This window comes from Crinia signifera, chromosome 12 (genome assembly GCF_055691185.1).
Source record: "Crinia signifera chromosome 12, ASM5569118v1, whole genome shotgun sequence".
Classification (NCBI taxonomy): Eukaryota; Metazoa; Chordata; class Amphibia; order Anura; family Myobatrachidae; genus Crinia; species Crinia signifera.
In genome coordinates, this window is record NC_139228.1 from 31,316,254 (window position 1) to 31,337,031 (window position 20,778).

A 20,778-nucleotide genomic window follows, 5' to 3' on the forward strand; every position below is an offset into this window, starting at 1 on the left:
AAAGTTCCATTTTTTCTGCTTTACAATCTAGGTACACATCCAAAATGTATTACTGAGTTGAAAGAAGTGGATTCTGGTGCATGGTTTTGAAACCACAGTCAGAAAAAAAATCACATCCATATCAACATGTTTATAACCCCCGGGGCTGTCGTTTTGGTCAAAAAATGAAAATTCTAAAAGTTCCGTTTTTTCTGCTTTAAACTCTAGGTACACATCCAAAATGTATTACTGAGTTGAAAGAAGTGGATTCTGGTGCATGGTTTTGAAACCGCAGTCAGAAACAAAATCACAACCATATCAACATGTTTATAACCCCCGGGGCTGTCGTTTTGGTCAAAAAATGAAAATTTTAAAAGTTCCGTTTTTTCTGCTTTAAACTCTAGGTACACATCCAAAATGTATTACTGAGTTGAAAGAAGTGGATTCTGGTGCATGGTTTTGAAACCGCAGTCAGAAAAAAAATCACAACCATATCAACATGTTAATAACCCCCGGGGCTGTCGTTTTGGTCAAAAAATGAAAATTCTAAAAGTTCCGTTTTTTCTGCTTTAAACTCTAGGTACACATCCAAAATGTATTACTGAGTTGAAAGAAGTGGATTCTGGTGCATGGTTTTGAAACCGCAGTCAGAAAAAAAATCACAACCATATCAACATGTTTATAACCCCCGGGGCTGTCGTTTTGGTCAAAAAATGAAAATTCTAAAAGTTCCGTTTTTTCTGCTTTAAACTCTAGGTACACATCCAAAATGTATTACTGAGTTGAAAGAAGTGGATTCTGGTGCATGGTTTTGAAAACGCAGTCAGAAAAAAAATCACAACCATATCAACATGTTAATAACCCCCGGGGCTGTCGTTTTGGTCAAAAAATAAAAATTCTAAAAGTTCCGTTTTTTCTGCTTTAAACTCTAGGTACACATCCAAAATGTATTACTGAGTTGAAAGAAGTGGATTCTGGTGCATGGTTTTGAAACCGCAGTCAGAAAAAAAATCACAACCATATCAACATGTTTATAACCCCCGGGGCTGTCGTTTTGGTCAAAAAATGAAAATTCTAAAAGTTCCGTTTTTTCTGCTTTAAACTCTAGGTACACATCCAAAATGTATTACTGAGTTGAAAGAAGTGGATTCTGGTGCATGGTTTTGAAAACGCAGTCAGAAAAAAAATCACAACCATATCAACATGTTAATAACCCCCGGGGCTGTCGTTTTGGTCAAAAAATAAAAATTCTAAAAGTTCCGTTTTTTCTGCTTTAAACTCTAGGTACACATCCAAAATGTATTACTGAGTTGAAAGAAGTGGATTCTGGTGCATGGTTTTGAAACTGCAGTCAGAAAAAAATCACAACCATATCAACATGTTTATAACCCCCGGGGCTGTCGTTTTGGTCAAAAAATGAAAATTCTAAAAGTTCCGTTTTTTCTGCTTTAAACTCTAGGTACACATCCAAAATGTATTACTGAGTTAAAAGAAGTGGATTCTGGTGCATGGTTTTGAAACCACAGTCAGAAAAAAAATCACAACCATATCAACATGTTTATAACCCCCGGGGCTGTCGTTTTGGTCAAAAAATGAAAATTCTAAAAGTTCTGTTTTTTCTGCTTTAAACTCTAGGTACACATCCAAAATGTATTACTGAGTTGAAAGAAGTGGATTCTGGTGCATGGTTTTGAAACCGCAGTCAGAAAAAAAATCACAACCATATCAACATGTTAATAACCCTCGGGGCTGTCGTTTTGGTCAAAAAATGAAAATTCTAAAAGTTCCGTTTTTTCTGCTTTAAACTCTAGGTACACATCCAAAATGTATTACTGAGTTGAAAGAAGTGGATTCTGGTGCATGGTTTTGAAAACGCAGTCAGAAAAAAAATCACAACCATATCAACATGTTAATAACCCCCGGGGCTGTCGTTTTGGTCAAAAAATAAAAATTCTAAAAGTTCCGTTTTTTCTGCTTTAAACTCTAGGTACACATCCAAAATGTATTACTGAGTTGAAAGAAGTGGATTCTGGTGCATGGTTTTGAAACTGCAGTCAGAAAAAAATCACAACCATATCAACATGTTTATAACCCCCGGGGCTGTCGTTTTGGTCAAAAAATGAAAATTCTAAAAGTTCCGTTTTTTCTGCTTTAAACTCTAGGTACACATCCAAAATGTATTACTGAGTTAAAAGAAGTGGATTCTGGTGCATGGTTTTGAAACCACAGTCAGAAAAAAAATCACAACCATATCAACATGTTTATAACCCCCGGGGCTGTCGTTTTGGTCAAAAAATTAAAATTCTAAAAGTTCTGTTTTTTCTGCTTTAAACTCTAGGTACACATCCAAAATGTATTACTGAGTTGAAAGAAGTGGATTCTGGTGCATGGTTTTGAAACCGCAGTCAGAAAAAAAATCACAACCATATCAACATGTTAATAACCCTCGGGGCTGTCGTTTTGGTCAAAAAATGAAAATTCTAAAAGTTCCGTTTTTTCTGCTTTAAACTCTATATACACATCCAAAATGTATTACTGAGTTGAAAGAAGTGGATTCTGGTGCATGGTTTTGAAACCGCAGTCAGAAAAAAATCACAACCATATCAACATGTTAATAAACCCCGGGGCTGTCGTTTTGGTCAAAAAATGAAAATTTTAAAAGTTCCGTTTTTTCTGCTTTAAACTCTAGGTACACTTCCAAAATGTATTACTGAGTTGAAAGAAGTGGTTTCTGGTGCATGGTTTTGAAACCGCAGTCAGAAAAAAAATCACAACCATATCAACATGTTTATAACCCCCAGGGCAGTCGTTTTGGTCTAAAAATGAAAATTCTAAAAGTTCCGTTTTTTCTGCTTTAAACTCTAGGTACACATCCAAAATGTATTACTGAGTTGAAAGAAGTGGATTCCGGTGCATGGTTTTGAAACCGCAGTCAGAAAAAAAATCACAACCATATCAACATGTTTATAACCCCCGGGGCTGTCGTTTTGGTCAAAAAATGAAAATTCTAAAAGTTCCGTTTTTTCTGCTTTAAACTCTAGGTACACTTCCAAAATGTATTACTGAGTTGAAAGAAGTGGATTCTGGTGCATGGTTTTGAAACCGCAGTCAGAAAAAAAATCACAACCATATCAACATGTTTATAACCCCCGGGGCTGTCGTTTTGGTCAAAAAATGAAAATTCTAAAAGTTCCGTTTTTTCTGCTTTAAACTCTAGGTACACATCCAAAATGTATTACTGAGTTGAAAGAAGTGGATTCTGGTGCATGGTTTTGAAACCGCAGTCAGAAAAAAAATCACAACCATATCAACATGTTTATAACCCCCGGGGCAGTCGTTTTGGTCTAAAAATGAAAATTCTAAAAGTTCCGTTTTTTCTGCTTTAAACTCTAGGTACACATCCAAAATGTATTACTGAGTTGAAAGAAGTGGATTCCGGTGCATGGTTTTGAAACCGCAGTCAGAAAAAAAATCACAACCATATCAACATGTTTATAACCCCCGGGGCTGTCGTTTTGGTCAAAAGATGAAAATTCTAAAAGTTCCGTTTTTTCTGCTTTAAACTCTAGGTACACATCCAAAATGTATTACTGAGTTGAAAGAAGTGGATTCTGGTGCATGGTTTTGAAACCGCAGTCAGAAAAAAAATCACAACCATATCAACATGTTTATAACCCCCGGGGCTGTCGTTTTGGTCAAAAAATGAAAATTCTAAAAGTTCCGTTTTTTCTGCTTTAAACTCTAGGTACACATCCAAAATGTATTACTGAGTTGAAAGAAGTGGATTCTGGTGCATGGTTTTGAAACCGCAGTCAGAAAAAAAATCACAACCATATCAACATGTTAATAACCCCCGGGGCTGTCGTTTTGGTCAAAAAATGAAAATTCTAAAAGTTCAGTTTTTTCTGCTTTAAACTCTAGGTACACATCCAAAATGTATTACTGAGTTGAAAGAAGTGGATTCTGGTGCATGGTTTTGAAACCGCAGTCAGAAAAAAAATCACATCCATATCAACATTTTTATAACCCCCGGGGCTGTCGTTTTGGTCAAAAAATGAAAATTCTAAAAGTTCAGTTTTTTCTGCTTTAAACTCTAGGTACACATCCAAAATGTATTACTGAGTTGAAAGAAGTGGATTCTGGTGCATGGTTTTGAAACCGCAGTCAGAAAAAAAATCACAACCATATCAACATGTTAATAACCCCCGGGGCTGTCGTTTTGGTCAAAAAATGAAAATTCTAAAAGTTCAGTTTTTTCTGCTTTAAACTCTAGGTACACATCCAAAATGTATTACTGAGTTGAAAGAAGTGGATTCTGGTGCATGGTTTTGAAACCGCAGTCAGAAAAAAAATCACATCCATATCAACATGTTTATAACCCCCGGGGCTGTCGTTTAGGTCAAAAAATGAAAATTCTAAAAGTTCCGTTTTTTCTGCTTTAAACTCTAGGTACACATCCAAAATGTATTACTGAGTTGAAAGAAGTGGATTCTGGTGCATGGTTTTGAAACCGCAGTCTGAAAAAAAATCACAAATATATCAACATGTTTATAACCCCCGGGGCTGTCGTTTTGGTCAAAAAATGAAATTTCTAAAAGTTCCGTTTTTTCTGCTTTAAACTCTAGGTACACATCCAAAATGTATTACTGAGTTGAAAGAAGTGGATTCTGGTGCATGGTTTTGAAACCGCAGTCAGAAAAAAAATCACAACCATATCAACATGTTTATAACCCCCGGGGCTGTCGTTTTGGTCAAAAAATGAAAAATCTAAAAGTTCAGTTTTTTCTGCTTTAAACTCTAGGTACACATCCAAAATGTATTACTGAGTTAAAAGAAGTGGATTCTGGTGCATGGTTTTGAAACCACAGTCAGAAAAAAAATCACAACCATATCAACATGTTTATAACCCCCGGGGCTGTCGTTTTGGTCAAAAAATGAAAATTCTAAAAGTTCCGTTTTTTTCTGCTTTAAACTCTAGGTACACATCCAAAATGTATTACTGAGTTGAAAGAAGTGGATTCCGGTGCATGGTTTTGAAACCGCAGTCAGAAAAAAAAATCACAACCATATCAACATGTTTATAACCCCCGGGGCTGTCGTTTTGGTCAAAAAATGAAAATTCTAAAAGTTCCGTTTTTTCTGCTTTAAACTCTAGGTACACATCCAAAATGTATTACTGAGTTGAAAGAAGTGGATTCTGGTGCATGGTTTTGAAACCGCAGTCAGAAAAAAAATCACAACCATATCAACATGTTTATAACCCCCGGGGCTGTCGTTTTGGTCAAAAAATGAAAATTCTAAAAGTTCCGTTTTTTCTGCTTTAAACTCTAGGTACACATCCAAAATGTATTACTGAGTTGAAAGAAGTGGATTCTGGTGCATGGTTTTGAAACCGAAGTCAGAAAAAAAATCACAACCATATCAACATGTTAATATCCCCCGGGGCTGTTGTTTTGGTCAAAAAATGAAAATTCTAAAAGTTCCGTTTTTTCTGCTATAAACTCTAGGTACACATTTAAAATGTATAACTGAGTTGAAAGAAGTGGATTCTGGTGCATGGTTTTGAAACCGCAGTCAGAAAAAAAATCACAACCATATCAACATGTTTATAACCCCCGGGGCTGTCGTTTTGGTCAAAAAATTAAAATTCTAAAAGTTCCGTTTTTTCTGCTTTAAACTCTAGGTACACATCCAAAATGTATTACTGAGTTGAAAGAAGTGGATTCTGGTGCATGGTTTTGAAACCGCAGTCAGAAAAAAAATCACAACCATATCAACATGTTTATAACCCCCGGGGCTGTCGTTTTGGTCAAAATATGAAAATTCTAAAAGTTCCGTTTTTTCTGCTTTACAATCTAGGTACACATCCAAAATGTATTACTGAGTTGAAAGAAGTGGATTCTGGTGCATGGTTTTGAAACCGCAGTCAGAAAAAAAATCACATCCATATCAACATGTTTATAACCCCCGGGGCTGTCGTTTTGGTCAAAAAATGAAAATTCTAAAAGTTCCGTTTTTTCTGCTTTAAACTCTAGGTACACATCCAAAATGTATTACTGAGTTGAAAGAAGTGGATTCTGGTGCATGGTTTTGAAACTGCAGTCAGAAAAAAATCACAACCATATCAACATGTTTATAACCCCCGGGGCTGTCGTTTTGGTCAAAAAATGAAAATTCTAAAAGTTCCGTTTTTTCTGCTTTAAACTCTAGGTACACATCCAAAATGTATTACTGAGTTGAAAGAAGTGGATTCTGGTGCATGGTTTTGAAACCGCAGTCAGAAAAAAAATCACAACCATATCAACATGTTTATAACCCCCGGGGCTGTCGTTTTGGTCAAAAAATGAAAATTCTAAAAGTTCCGTTTTTTCTGCTTTAAACTCTAGGTACACATCCAAAATGTATTACTGAGTTGAAAGAAGTGGATTCTGGTGCATGGTTTTGAAAACGCAGTCAGAAAAAAAATCACAACCATATCAACATGTTAATAACCCCCGGGGCTGTCGTTTTGGTCAAAAAATAAAAATTCTAAAAGTTCCGTTTTTTCTGCTTTAAACTCTAGGTACACATCCAAAATGTATTACTGAGTTGAAAGAAGTGGATTCTGGTGCATGGTTTTGAAACTGCAGTCAGAAAAAAATCACAACCATATCAACATGTTTATAACCCCCGGGGCTGTCGTTTTGGTCAAAAAATGAAAATTCTAAAAGTTCCGTTTTTTCTGCTTTAAACTCTAGGTACACATCCAAAATGTATTACTGAGTTGAAAGAAGTGGATTCTGGTGCATGGTTTTGAAACCGCAGTCAGAAAAAAAATCACAACCATATCAACATGTTTATAACCCCCGGGGCTGTCGTTTTGGTCAAAAAATGAAAATTCTAAAAGTTCCGTTTTTTCTGCTTTAAACTCTAGGTACACATCCAAAATGTATTACTGAGTTGAAAGAAGTGGATTCTGGTGCATGGTTTTGAAACCGCAGTCAGAAAAAAAATCACAACCATATCAACATGTTTATAACCCCCGGGGCTGTCGTTTTGGTCAAAAAATGAAAATTCTAAAAGTTCTGTTTTTTCTGCTTTAAACTCTAGGTACACATCCAAAATGTATTACTGAGTTGAAAGAAGTGGATTCTGGTGCATGGTTTTGAAACCGCAGTCAGAAAAAAAATCACAACCATATCAACATGTTTATAACCCCCGGGGCTGTCGTTTTGGTCAAAAAATGAAAATTCTAAAAGTTCCGTTTTTTCTGCTTTAAACTCTAGGTACACATCCAAAATGTATTACTGAGTTGAAAGAAGTGTATTCTGGTGCATGGTTTTGAAACCGCAGTCAGAAAAAAAATCACAGCCATATCAACATGTTTATAACCCCCGGGGCTGTCGTTTTTGTAAAAAAATGAAAATTTTAAAAGTTCCGTTTTTTCTGCTTTAAACTCTAGGTACACATCCAAAATGTATTACTGAGTTGAAAGAAGTGGATTCGGGTGCATGATTTTGAAACCGCCGTCAGAAAAAAAATCACAACCATATCAACATGTTAATAACCCCCGGGGCTGTCGTTTTGGTCAAAAAATGAAAATTCTAAAAGTTCCGTTTTTTCTGCTTTAAACTCTAGGTACACATCCAAAATGTATTACTGAGTTGAAAGAAGTGGATTCTGGTGCATGGTTTTGAAACCGCAGTCAGAAAAAAAATCACAACCATATCAACATGTTTATAACCCCCGGGGCTGTCGTTTTGGTCAAAAAATGAAAATTCTAAAAGTTCCGTTTTTTCTGCTTTAAACTCTAGGTACACATCCAAAATGTATTACTGAGTTGAAAGAAGTGGATTCTGGTGCATGGTTTTGAAACCGCAGTCAGAAAAAAAATCACAACCATATCAACATGTTTATAACCCCCGGGGCTGTCGTTTTGGTCAAAAAATGAAAATTCTAAAAGTTCAGTTTTTTCTGCTTTAAACTCTAGGTACACATCCAAAATGTATTACTGAGTTGAAAGAAGTGGATTCTGGTGCATGGTTTTGAAACCGCAGTCAGAAAAAAAATCACATCCATATCAACATGTTTATAACCCCCGGGGCTGTCGTTTTGGTCAAAAAATGAAAATTTTAAAAGTTCCGTTTTTTCTGCTTTAAACTCTAGGTACACATCCAAAATGTATTACTGAGTTGAAAGAAGTGGATTCTGGTGCATGGTTTTGAAACCGCAGTCAGAAAAAAATCACAACCATATCAACATGTTTATAACCCCCGGGGCTGTCGTTTTGGTCAAAAAATGAAAAATCTAAAAGTTCCGTTTTTTCTGCTTTAAACTCTAGGTACACATCCAAAATGTATTACTGAGTTAAAAGAAGTGGATTCTGGTGCATGGTTTTGAAACCACAGTCAGAAAAAAAATCACAACCATATCAACATGTTTATAACCCCCGGGGCTGTCGTTTTGGTCAAAAAATGAAAATTCTAAAAAATCTGTTTTTTCTGCTTTAAACTCTAGGTACACATCCAAAATGTATTACTGAGTTGAAAGAAGTGGATTCTGGTGCATGGTTTTGAAACCGCAGTCAGAAAAAAAATCACAACCATATCAACATGTTAATAACCCTCGGGGCTGTCGTTTTGGTCAAAAAATGAAAATTCTAAAAGTTCCGTTTTTTCTGCTTTAAACTCTAGATACACATCCAAAATGTATTACTGAGTTGAAAGAAGTGGATTCTGGTGCATGGTTTTGAAACCGCAGTCAGAAAAAAATCACAACCATATCAACATGTTAATAAACCCCGGGGCTGTCGTTTTGGTCAAAAAATGAAAATTTTAAAAGTTCCGTTTTTTCTGCTTTAAACTCTAAGTACACTTCCAAAATGTATTACTGAGTTGAAAGAAGTGGATTCTGGTGCATGGTTTTGAAACCGCAGTCAGAAAAAAAATCACAACCATATCAACATGTTTATAACCCCCAGGGCAGTCGTTTTGGTCTAAAAATGAAAATTCTAAAAGTTCCGTTTTTTCTGCTTTAAACTCTAGGTACACATCCAAAATGTATTACTGAGTTGAAAGAAGTGGATTCCGGTGCATGGTTTTGAAACCGCAGTCAGAAAAAAAATCACAACCATATCAACATGTTTATAACCCCCGGGGCTGTCGTTTTGGTCAAAAAATGAAAATTCTAAAAGTTCCGTTTTTTCTGCTTTAAACTCTAGGTACACTTCCAAAATGTATTACTGAGTTGAAAGAAGTGGATTCTGGTGCATGGTTTTGAAACCGCAGTCAGAAAAAAAATCACAACCATATCAACATGTTTATAACCCCCGGGGCTGTCGTTTTGGTCAAAAAATGAAAATTCTAAAAGTTCCGTTTTTTCTGCTTTAAACTCTAGGTACACATCCAAAATGTATTACTGAGTTGAAAGAAGTGGATTCTGGTGCATGGTTTTGAAACCGCAGTCAGAAAAAAAATCACAACCATATCAACATGTTTATAACCCCCGGGGCAGTCGTTTTGGTCTAAAAATGAAAATTCTAAAAGTTCCGTTTTTTCTGCTTTAAACTCTAGGTACACATCCAAAATGTATTACTGAGTTGAAAGAAGTGGATTCCGGTGCATGGTTTTGAAACCGCAGTCAGAAAAAAAATCACAACCATATCAACATGTTTATAACCCCCGGGGCTGTCGTTTTGGTCAAAAGATGAAAATTCTAAAAGTTCCGTTTTTTCTGCTTTAAACTCTAGGTACACATCCAAAATGTATTACTGAGTTGAAAGAAGTGGATTCCGGTGCATGGTTTTGAAACCGCAGTCAGAAAAAAAATCACAACCATATCAACATGTTTATAACCCCCGGGGCTGTCGTTTTGGTCAAAAAATGAAAATTCTAAAAGTTCCGTTTTTTCTGCTTTAAACTCTAGGTACACATCCAAAATGTATTACTGAGTTGAAAGAAGTGGATTCTGGTGCATGGTTTTGAAACCGCAGTCAGAAAAAAAATCACAACCATATCAACATGTTAATAACCCCCGGGGCTGTCGTTTTGGTCAAAAAATGAAAATTCTAAAAGTTCAGTTTTTTCTGCTTTAAACTCTAGGTACACATCCAAAATGTATTACTGAGTTGAAAGAAGTGGATTCTGGTGCATGGTTTTGAAACCGCAGTCAGAAAAAAAATCACATCCATATCAACATTTTTATAACCCCCGGGGCTGTCGTTTTGGTCAAAAAATGAAAATTCTAAAAGTTCAGTTTTTTCTGCTTTAAACTCTAGGTACACATCCAAAATGTATTACTGAGTTGAAAGAAGTGGATTCTGGTGCATGGTTTTGAAACCGCAGTCAGAAAAAAAATCACAACCATATCAACATGTTAATAACCCCCGGGGCTGTCGTTTTGGTCAAAAAATGAAAATTCTAAAAGTTCAGTTTTTTCTGCTTTAAACTCTAGGTACACATCCAAAATGTATTACTGAGTTGAAAGAAGTGGATTCTGGTGCATGGTTTTGAAACCGCAGTCAGAAAAAAAATCACAACCATATCAACATGTTAATAACCCCCGGGGCTGTCGTTTTGGTCAAAAAATGAAAATTCTAAAAGTTCAGTTTTTTCTGCTTTAAACTCTAGGTACACATCCAAAATGTATTACTGAGTTGAAAGAAGTGGATTCTGGTGCATGGTTTTGAAACCGCAGTCAGAAAAAAAATCACAACCATATCAACATGTTAATAACCCCCGGGGCTGTCGTTTTGGTCAAAAAATGAAAATTCTAAAAGTTCAGTTTTTTCTGCTTTAAACTCTAGGTACACATCCAAAATGTATTACTGAGTTGAAAGAAGTGGATTCTGGTGCATGGTTTTGAAACCGCAGTCAGAAAAAAAATCACATCCATATCAACATGTTTATAACCCCCGGGGCTGTCGTTTAGGTCAAAAAATGAAAATTCTAAAAGTTCCGTTTTTTCTGCTTTAAACTCTAGGTACACATCCAAAATGTATTACTGAGTTGAAAGAAGTGGATTCTGGTGCATGGTTTTGAAACCGCAGTCAGAAAAAAATCACAACCATATCAACATGTTTATAACCCCCGGGGCTGTCGTTTTGGTCAAAAAATGAAAAATCTAAAAGTTCCGTTTTTTCTGCTTTAAACTCTAGGTACACATCCAAAATGTATTACTGAGTTAAAAGAAGTGGATTCTGGTGCATGGTTTTGAAACCGCAGTCAGAAAAAAAATCACAACCATATCAACATGTTAATAACCCTCGGGGCTGTCGTTTTGGTCAAAAAATGAAAATTCTAAAAGTTCCGTTTTTTCTGCTTTAAACTCTATATACACATCCAAAATGTATTACTGAGTTGAAAGAAGTGGATTCTGGTGCATGGTTTTGAAACCGCAGTCAGAAAAAAATCACAACCATATCAACATGTTAATAAACCCCGGGGCTGTCGTTTTGGTCAAAAAATGAAAATTTTAAAAGTTCCGTTTTTTCTGCTTTAAACTCTAGGTACACTTCCAAAATGTATTACTGAGTTGAAAGAAGTGGATTCTGGTGCATGGTTTTGAAACCGCAGTCAGAAAAAAAATCACAACCATATCAACATGTTTATAACCCCCAGGGCAGTCGTTTTGGTCTAAAAATGAAAATTCTAAAAGTTCAGTTTTTTCTGCTTTAAACTCTAGGTACACATCCAAAATGTATTACAGAGTTGAAAGAAGTGGATTCCGGTGCATGGTTTTGAAACCGCAGTCAGAAAAAAAATCACAACCATATCAACATGTTTATAACCCCCGGGGCTGTCGTTTTGGTCAAAAAATGAAAATTCTAAAAGTTCCGTTTTTTCTGCTTTAAACTCTAGGTACACTTCCAAAATGTATTACTGAGTTGAAAGAAGTGGATTCTGGTGCATGGTTTTGAAACCGCAGTCAGAAAAAAAATCACAACCATATCAACATGTTTATAACCCCCGGGGCTGTCGTTTTGGTCAAAAAATGAAAATTCTAAAAGTTCCGTTTTTTCTGCTTTAAACTCTAGGTACACATCCAAAATGTATTACTGAGTTGAAAGAAGTGGATTCTGGTGCATGGTTTTGAAACCGCAGTCAGAAAAAAAATCACAACCATATCAACATGTTTATAACCCCCGGGGCAGTCGTTTTGGTCTAAAAATGAAAATTCTAAAAGTTCCGTTTTTTCTGCTTTAAACTCTAGGTACACATCCAAAATGTATTACTGAGTTGAAAGAAGTGGATTCCGGTGCATGGTTTTGAAACCGCAGTCAGAAAAAAAATCACAACCATATCAACATGTTTATAACCCCCGGGGCTGTCGTTTTGGTCAAAAGATGAAAATTCTAAAAGTTCCGTTTTTTCTGCTTTAAACTCTAGGTACACATCCAAAATGTATTACTGAGTTGAAAGAAGTGGATTCTGGTGCATGGTTTTGAAACCGCAGTCAGAAAAAAAATCACAACCATATCAACATGTTTATAACCCCCGGGGCTGTCGTTTTGGTCAAAAAATGAAAATTCTAAAAGTTCCGTTTTTTCTGCTTTAAACTCTAGGTACACATCCAAAATGTATTACTGAGTTGAAAGAAGTGGATTCTGGTGCATGGTTTTGAAACCGCAGTCAGAAAAAAAATCACAACCATATCAACATGTTAATAACCCCCGGGGCTGTCGTTTTGGTCAAAAAATGAAAATTCTAAAAGTTCAGTTTTTTCTGCTTTAAACTCTAGGTACACATCCAAAATGTATTACTGAGTTGAAAGAAGTGGATTCTGGTGCATGGTTTTGAAACCGCAGTCAGAAAAAAAATCACATCCATATCAACATTTTTATAACCCCCGGGGCTGTCGTTTTGGTCCAAAAATGAAAATTCTAAAAGTTCAGTTTTTTCTGCTTTAAACTCTAGGTACACATCCAAAATGTATTACTGAGTTGAAAGAAGTGGATTCTGGTGCATGGTTTTGAAACCGCAGTCAGAAAAAAAATCACAACCATATCAACATGTTAATAACCCCCGGGGCTGTCGTTTTGGTCAATAAATGAAAATTCTAAAAGTTCAGTTTTTTCTGCTTTAAACTCTAGGTACACATCCAAAATGTATTACTGAGTTGAAAGAAGTGGATTCTGGTGCATGGTTTTGAAACCGCAGTCTGAAAAAAAATCACAAATATATCAACATGTTTATAACCCCCGGGGCTGTCGTTTTGGTCAAAAAATGAAATTTCTAAAAGTTCCGTTTTTTCTGCTTTAAACTCTAGGTACACATCCAAAATGTATTACTGAGTTGAAAGAAGTGGATTCCGGTGCATGGTTTTGAAACCGCAGTCAGAAAAAAAAATCACAACCATATCAACATGTTTATAACCCCCGGGGCTGTCGTTTTGGTCAAAAAATGAAAATTCTAAAAGTTCCGTTTTTTCTGCTTTAAACTCTAGGTACACATCCAAAATGTATTACTGAGTTGAAAGAAGTGGATTCCGGTGCATGGTTTTGAAACCGCAGTCAGAAAAAAAAATCACAACCATATCAACATGTTTATAACCCCCGGGGCTGTCGTTTTGGTCAAAAAATGAAAATTCTAAAAGTTCCGTTTTTTCTGCTTTAAACTCTAGGTACACATCCAAAATGTATTACTGAGTTGAAAGAAGTGGATTCTGGTGCATGGTTTTGAAACCGCAGTCAGAAAAAAAATCACAACCATATCAACATGTTTATAACCCCCGGGGCTGTCGTTTTGGTCAAAAAATGAAAATTCTAAAAGTTCCGTTTTTTCTGCTTTAAACTCTAGGTACACATCCAAAATGTATTACTGAGTTGAAAGAAGTGGATTCTGGTGCATGGTTTTGAAACCGAAGTCAGAAAAAAAAGCACAACCATATCAACATGTTAATATCCCCCGGGGCTGTTGTTTTGGTCAAAAAATGAAAATTCTAAAAGTTCCGTTTTTTCTGCTATAAACTCTAGGTACACATCCAAAATGTATTACTGAGTTGAAAGAAGTGGATTCTGGTGCATGGTTTTGAAACCGCAGTCAGAAAAAAAATCACAACCATATCAACATGTTTATAACCCCCGGGGCTGTCGTTTTGGTCAAAAAATTAAAATTCTAAAAGTTCCGTTTTTTCTGCTTTAAACTCTAGGTACACATCCAAAATGTATTACTGAGTTGAAAGAAGTGGATTCTGGTGCATGGTTTTGAAACCGCAGTCAGAAAAAAAATCACAACCATATCAACATGTTTATAACCCCCGGGGCTGTCGTTTTGGTCAAAATATGAAAATTCTAAAAGTTCCGTTTTTTCTGCTTTACAATCTAGGTACACATCCAAAATGTATTACTGAGTTGAAAGAAGTGGATTCTGGTGCATGGTTTTGAAACCACAGTCAGAAAAAAAATCACATCCATATCAACATGTTTATAACCCCCGGGGCTGTCGTTTTGGTCAAAAAATGAAAATTCTAAAAGTTCCGTTTTTTCTGCTTTAAACTCTAGGTACACATCCAAAATGTATTACTGAGTTGAAAGAAGTGGATTCTGGTGCATGGTTTTGAAACCGCAGTCAGAAACAAAATCACAACCATATCAACATGTTTATAACCCCCGGGGCTGTCGTTTTGGTCAAAAAATGAAAAATTTAAAAGTTCCGTTTTTTCTGCTTTAAACTCTAGGTACACATCCAAAATGTATTACTGAGTTGAAAGAAGTGGATTCTGGTGCATGGTTTTGAAACCGCAGTCAGAAAAAAAATCACAACCATATCAACATGTTAATAACCCCCGGGGCTGTCGTTTTGGTCAAAAAATGAAAATTCTAAAAGTTCCGTTTTTTCTGCTTTAAACTCTAGGTACACATCCAAAATGTATTACTGAGTTGAAAGAAGTGGATTCTGGTGCATGGTTTTGAAACCGCAGTCAGAAAAAAAATCACAACCATATCAACATGTTTATAACCCCCGGGGCTGTCGTTTTGGTCAAAAAATGAAAATTCTAAAAGTTCCGTTTTTTCTGCTTTAAACTCTAGGTACACATCCAAAATGTATTACTGAGTTGAAAGAAGTGGATTTTGGTGCATGGTTTTGAAAACGCAGTCAGAAAAAAAATCACAACCATATCAACATGTTAATAACCCCCGGGGCTGTCGTTTTGGTCAAAAAATAAAAATTCTAAAAGTTCCGTTTTTTCTGCTTTAAACTCTAGGTACACATCCAAAATGGATTACTGAGTTGAAAGAAGTGGATTCTGGTGCATGGTTTTGAAACTGCAGTCAGAAAAAAATCACAACCATATCAACATGTTTATAACCCCCGGGGCTGCCGTTTTGGTCAAAAAATGAAAATTCTAAAAGTTCCGTTTTTTCTGCTTTAAACTCTAGGTACACATCCAAAATGTATTACTGAGTTGAAAGAAGTGGATTCTGGTGCATGGTTTTGAAACCGCAGTCAGAAAAAAAATCACAACCATATCAACATGTTTATAACCCCCGGGGCTGTCGTTTTGGTCAAAAAATGAAAATTCTAAAAGTTCTGTTTTTTCTGCTTTAAACTCTAGGTACATATCCAAAATGTATTACTGAGTTGAAAGAAGTGGATTCTGGTGCATGGTTTTGAAACCGCAGTCAGAAAAAAAATCACAACCATATCAACATGTTTATAACCCCCGGGGCTGTCGTTTTGGTCAAAAAATGAAAATTCTAAAAGTTCCGTTTTTTCTGCTTTAAACTCTAGGTACACATCCAAAATGTATTACTGAGTTGAAAGAAGTGTATTCTGGTGCATGGTTTTGAAACCGCAGTCAGAAAAAAAATCACAGCCATATCAACATGTTTATAACCCCCGGGGCTGTCGTTTTTGTCAAAAAATGAAAATTTTAAAAGTTCCGTTTTTTCTGCTTTAAACTCTAGGTACACATCCAAAATGTATTACTGAGTTGAAAGAAGTGGATTCGGGTGCATGATTTTGAAACCGCCGTCAGAAAAAAAATCACAACCATATCAACATGTTAATAACCCCCGGGGCTGTCGTTTTGGTCAATAAATGAAAATTCTAAAAGTTCCGTTTTTTCTGCTTTAAACTCTAGGTACACATCCAAAATGTATTACTGAGTTGAAAGAAGTGGATTCTGGTGCATGGTTTTGAAACCGCAGTCAGAAAAAAAATCACAACCATATCAACATGTTTATAACCCCCGGGGCTGTCGTTTTGGTCAAAAAATGAAAATTCTAAAAGTTCTGTTTTTTCTGCTTTAAACTCTAGGTACATATCCAAAATGTATTACTGAGTTGAAAGAAGTGGATTCTGGTGCATGGTTTTGAAACCGCAGTCAGAAAAAAAATCACAACCATATCAACATGTTTATAACCCCCGGGGCTGTCGTTTTGGTCAAAAAATGAAAATTCTAAAAGTTCCGTTTTTTCTGCTTTAAACTCTAGGTACACATCCAAAATGTATTACTGAGTTGAAAGAAGTGTATTCTGGTGCATGGTTTTGAAACCGCAGTCAGAAAAAAAATCACAGCCATATCAACATGTTTATAACCCCCGGGGCTGTCGTTTTTGTCAAAAAATGAAAATTTTAAAAGTTCCGTTTTTTCTGCTTTAAACTCTAGGTACACATCCAAAATGTATTACTGAGTTGAAAGAAGTGGATTCGGGTGCATGATTTTGAAACCGCCGTCAGAAAAAAAATCACAACCATATCAACATGTTTATAACCCCCGGGGCTGTCGTTTAGGTCAAAAAATGAAAATTCTAAAAGTTCCGTTTTTTCTGCTTTAAACTCTAGGTACACATCCAAAATGTATTACTGAGTTGAAAGAAGTGGATTCTGGTGCATGGTTTTGAAACCGCAGTCAGAAAAAAATCACAACCATATCAACATGTTTATAACCCCCGGGGCTGTCGTTTTGGTCAAAAAATGAAAAATCTAAAAGTTCCGTTTTTTCTGCTTTAAACTCTAGGTACACATCCAAAATGTATTACTGAGTTAAAAGAAGTGGATTCTGGTGCATGGTTTTGAAACCGCAGTCAGAAAAAAAATCACAACCATATCAACATGTTAATAACCCTCGGGGCTGTCGTTTTGGTCAAAAAATGAAAATTCTAAAAGTTCCGTTTTTTCTGCTTTAAACTCTATATACACATCCAAAATGTATTACTGAGTTGAAAGAAGTGGATTCTGGTGCATGGTTTTGAAACCGCAGTCAGAAAAAAATCACAACCATATCAACATGTTAATAAACCCCGGGGCTGTCGTTTTGGTCAAAAAATGAAAATTTTAAAAGTTCCGTTTTTTCTGCTTTAAACTCTAGGTACACTTCCAAAATGTATTACTGAGTTGAAAGAAGTGGATTCTGGTGCATGGTTTTGAAACCGCAGTCAGAAAAAAAATCACAACCATATCAACATGTTTATAACCCCCAGGGCAGTCGTTTTGGTCTAAAAATGAAAATTCTAAAAGTTCAGTTTTTTCTGCTTTAAACTCTAGGTACACATCCAAAATGTATTACAGAGTTGAAAGAAGTGGATTCCGGTGCATGGTTTTGAAACCGCAGTCAGAAAAAAAATCACAACCATATCAACATGTTTATAACCCCCGGGGCTGTCGTTTTGGTCAAAAAATGAAAATTCTAAAAGTTCCGTTTTTTCTGCTTTAAACTCTAGGTACACTTCCAAAATGTATTACTGAGTTGAAAGAAGTGGATTCTGGTGCATGGTTTTGAAACCGCAGTCAGAAAAAAAATCACAACCATATCAACATGTTTATAACCCCCGGGGCTGTCGTTTTGGTCAAAAAATGAAAATTCTAAAAGTTCCGTTTTTTCTGCTTTAAACTCTAGGTACACATCCAAAATGTATTACTGAGTTGAAAGAAGTGGATTCTGGTGCATGGTTTTGAAACCGCAGTCAGAAAAAAAATCACAACCATATCAACATGTTTATAACCCCCGGGGCAGTCGTTTTGGTCTAAAAATGAAAATTCTAAAAGTTCCGTTTTTTCTGCTTTAAACTCTAGGTACACATCCAAAATGTATTACTGAGTTGAAAGAAGTGGATTCCGGTGCATGGTTTTGAAACCGCAGTCAGAAAAAAAATCACAACCATATCAACATGTTTATAACCCCCGGGGCTGTCGTTTTGGTCAAAAGATGAAAATTCTAAAAGTTCCGTTTTTTCTGCTTTAAACTCTAGGTACACATCCAAAATGTATTACTGAGTTGAAAGAAGTGGATTCTGGTGCATGGTTTTGAAACCGCAGTCAGAAAAAAAATCACAACCATATCAACATGTTTATAACCCCCGGGGCTGTCGTTTTGGTCAAAAAATGAAAATTCTAAAAGTTCCGTTTTTTCTGCTTTAAACTCTAGGTACACATCCAAAATGTATTACTGAGTTGAAAGAAGTGGATTCTGGTGCATGGTTTTGAAACCGCAGTCAGAAAAAAAATCACAACCATATCAACATGTTAATAACCCCCGGGGCTGTCGTTTTGGTCAAAAAATGAAAATTCTAAAAGTTCAGTTTTTTCTGCTTTAAACTCTAGGTACACATCCAAAATGTATTACTGAGTTGAAAGAAGTGGATTCTGGTGCATGGTTTTGAAACCGCAGTCAGAAAAAAAATCACATCCATATCAACATTTTTATAACCCCCGGGGCTGTCGTTTTGGTCAAAAAATGAAAATTCTAAAAGTTCAGTTTTTTCTGCTTTAAACTCTAGGTACACATCCAAAATGTATTACTGAGTTGAAAGAAGTGGATTCTGGTGCATGGTTTTGAAACCGCAGTCAGAAAAAAAATCACAACCATATCAACATGTTAATAACCCCCGGGGCTGTCGTTTTGGTCAATAAATGAAAATTCTAAAAGTTCAGTTTTTTCTGCTTTAAACTCTAGGTACACATCCAAAATGTATTACTGAGTTGAAAGAAGTGGATTCTGGTGCATGGTTTTGAAACCGCAGTCTGAAAAAAAATCACAAATATATCAACATGTTTATAACCCCCGGGGCTGTCGTTTTGGTCAAAAAATGAAATTTCTAAAAGTTCCGTTTTTTCTGCTTTAAACTCTAGGTACACATCCAAAATGTATTACTGAGTTGAAAGAAGTGGATTCCGGTGCATGGTTTTGAAACCGCAGTCAGAAAAAAAAATCACAACCATATCAACATGTTTATAACCCCCGGGGCTGTCGTTTTGGTCAAAAAATGAAAATTCTAAAAGTTCCGTTTTTTCTGCTTTAAACTCTAGGTACACATCCAAAATGTATTACTGAGTTGAAAGAAGTGGATTCCGGTGCATGGTTTTGAAACCGCAGTCAGAAAAAAAAATCACAACCATATCAACATGTTTATAACCCCCGGGGCTGTCGTTTTGGTCAAAAAATGAAAATTCTAAAAGTTCCGTTTTTTCTGCTTTAAACTCTAGGTACACATCCAAAATGTATTACTGAGTTGAAAGAAGTGGATTCTGGTGCATGGTTTTGAAACCGCAGTCAGAAAAAAAATCACAACCATATCAACATGTTTATAACCCCCGGGGCTGTCGTTTTGGTCAAAAAATGAAAATTCTAAAAGTTCCGTTTTTTCTGCTTTAAACTCTAGGTACACATCCAAAATGTATTACTGAGTTGAAAGAAGTGGATTCTGGTGCATGGTTTTGAAACCGAAGTCAGAAAAAAAAGCACAACCATATCAACATGTTAATATCCCCCGGGGCTGTTGTTTTGGTCAAAAAATGAAAATTCTAAAAGTTCCGTTTTTTCTGCTATAAACTCTAGGTACACATCCAAAATGTATTACTGAGTTGAAAGAAGTGGATTCTGGTGCATGGTTTTGAAACCGCAGTCAGAAAAAAAATCACAACCATATCAACATGTTTATAACCCCCGGGGCTGTCGTTTTGGTCAAAAAATTAAAATTCTAAAAGTTCCGTTTTTTCTGCTTTAAACTCTAGGTACACATCCAAAATGTATTACTGAGTTGAAAGAAGTGGATTCTGGTGCATGGTTTTGAAACCGCAGTCAGAAAAAAAATCACAACCATATCAACATGTTTATAACCCCCGGGGCTGTCGTTTTGGTCAAAATATGAAAATTCTAAAAGTTCCGTTTTTTCTGCTTTACAATCTAGGTACACATCCAAAATGTATTACTGAGTTGAAAGAAGTGGATTCTGGTGCATGGTTTTGAAACCACAGTCAGAAAAAAAATCACATCCATATCAACATGTTTATAACCCCCGGGGCTGTCGTTTTGGTCAAAAAATGAAAATTCTAAAAGTTCCGTTTTTTCTGCTTTAAACTCTAGGTACACATCCAAAATGTATTACTGAGTTGAAAGAAGTGGATTCTGGTGCATGGTTTTGAAACCGCAGTCAGAAACAAAATCACAACCATATCAACATGTTTATAACCCCCGGGGCTGTCGTTTTGGTCAAAAAATGAAAAATTTAAAAGTTCCGTTTTTTCTGCTTTAAACTCTAGGTACACATCCAAAATGTATTACTGAGTTGAAAGAAGTGGATTCTGGTGCATGGTTTTGAAACCGCAGTCAGAAAAAAAATCACAACCATATCAACATGTTAATAACCCCCGGGGCTGTCGTTTTGGTCAAAAAATGAAAATTCTAAAAGTTCCGTTTTTTCTGCTTTAAACTCTAGGTACACATCCAAAATGTATTACTGAGTTGAAAGAAGTGGATTCTGGTGCATGGTTTTGAAACCGCAGTCAGAAAAAAAATCACAACCATATCAACATGTTTATAACCCCCGGGGCTGTCGTTTTGGTCAAAAAATGAAAATTCTAAAAGTTCCGTTTTTTC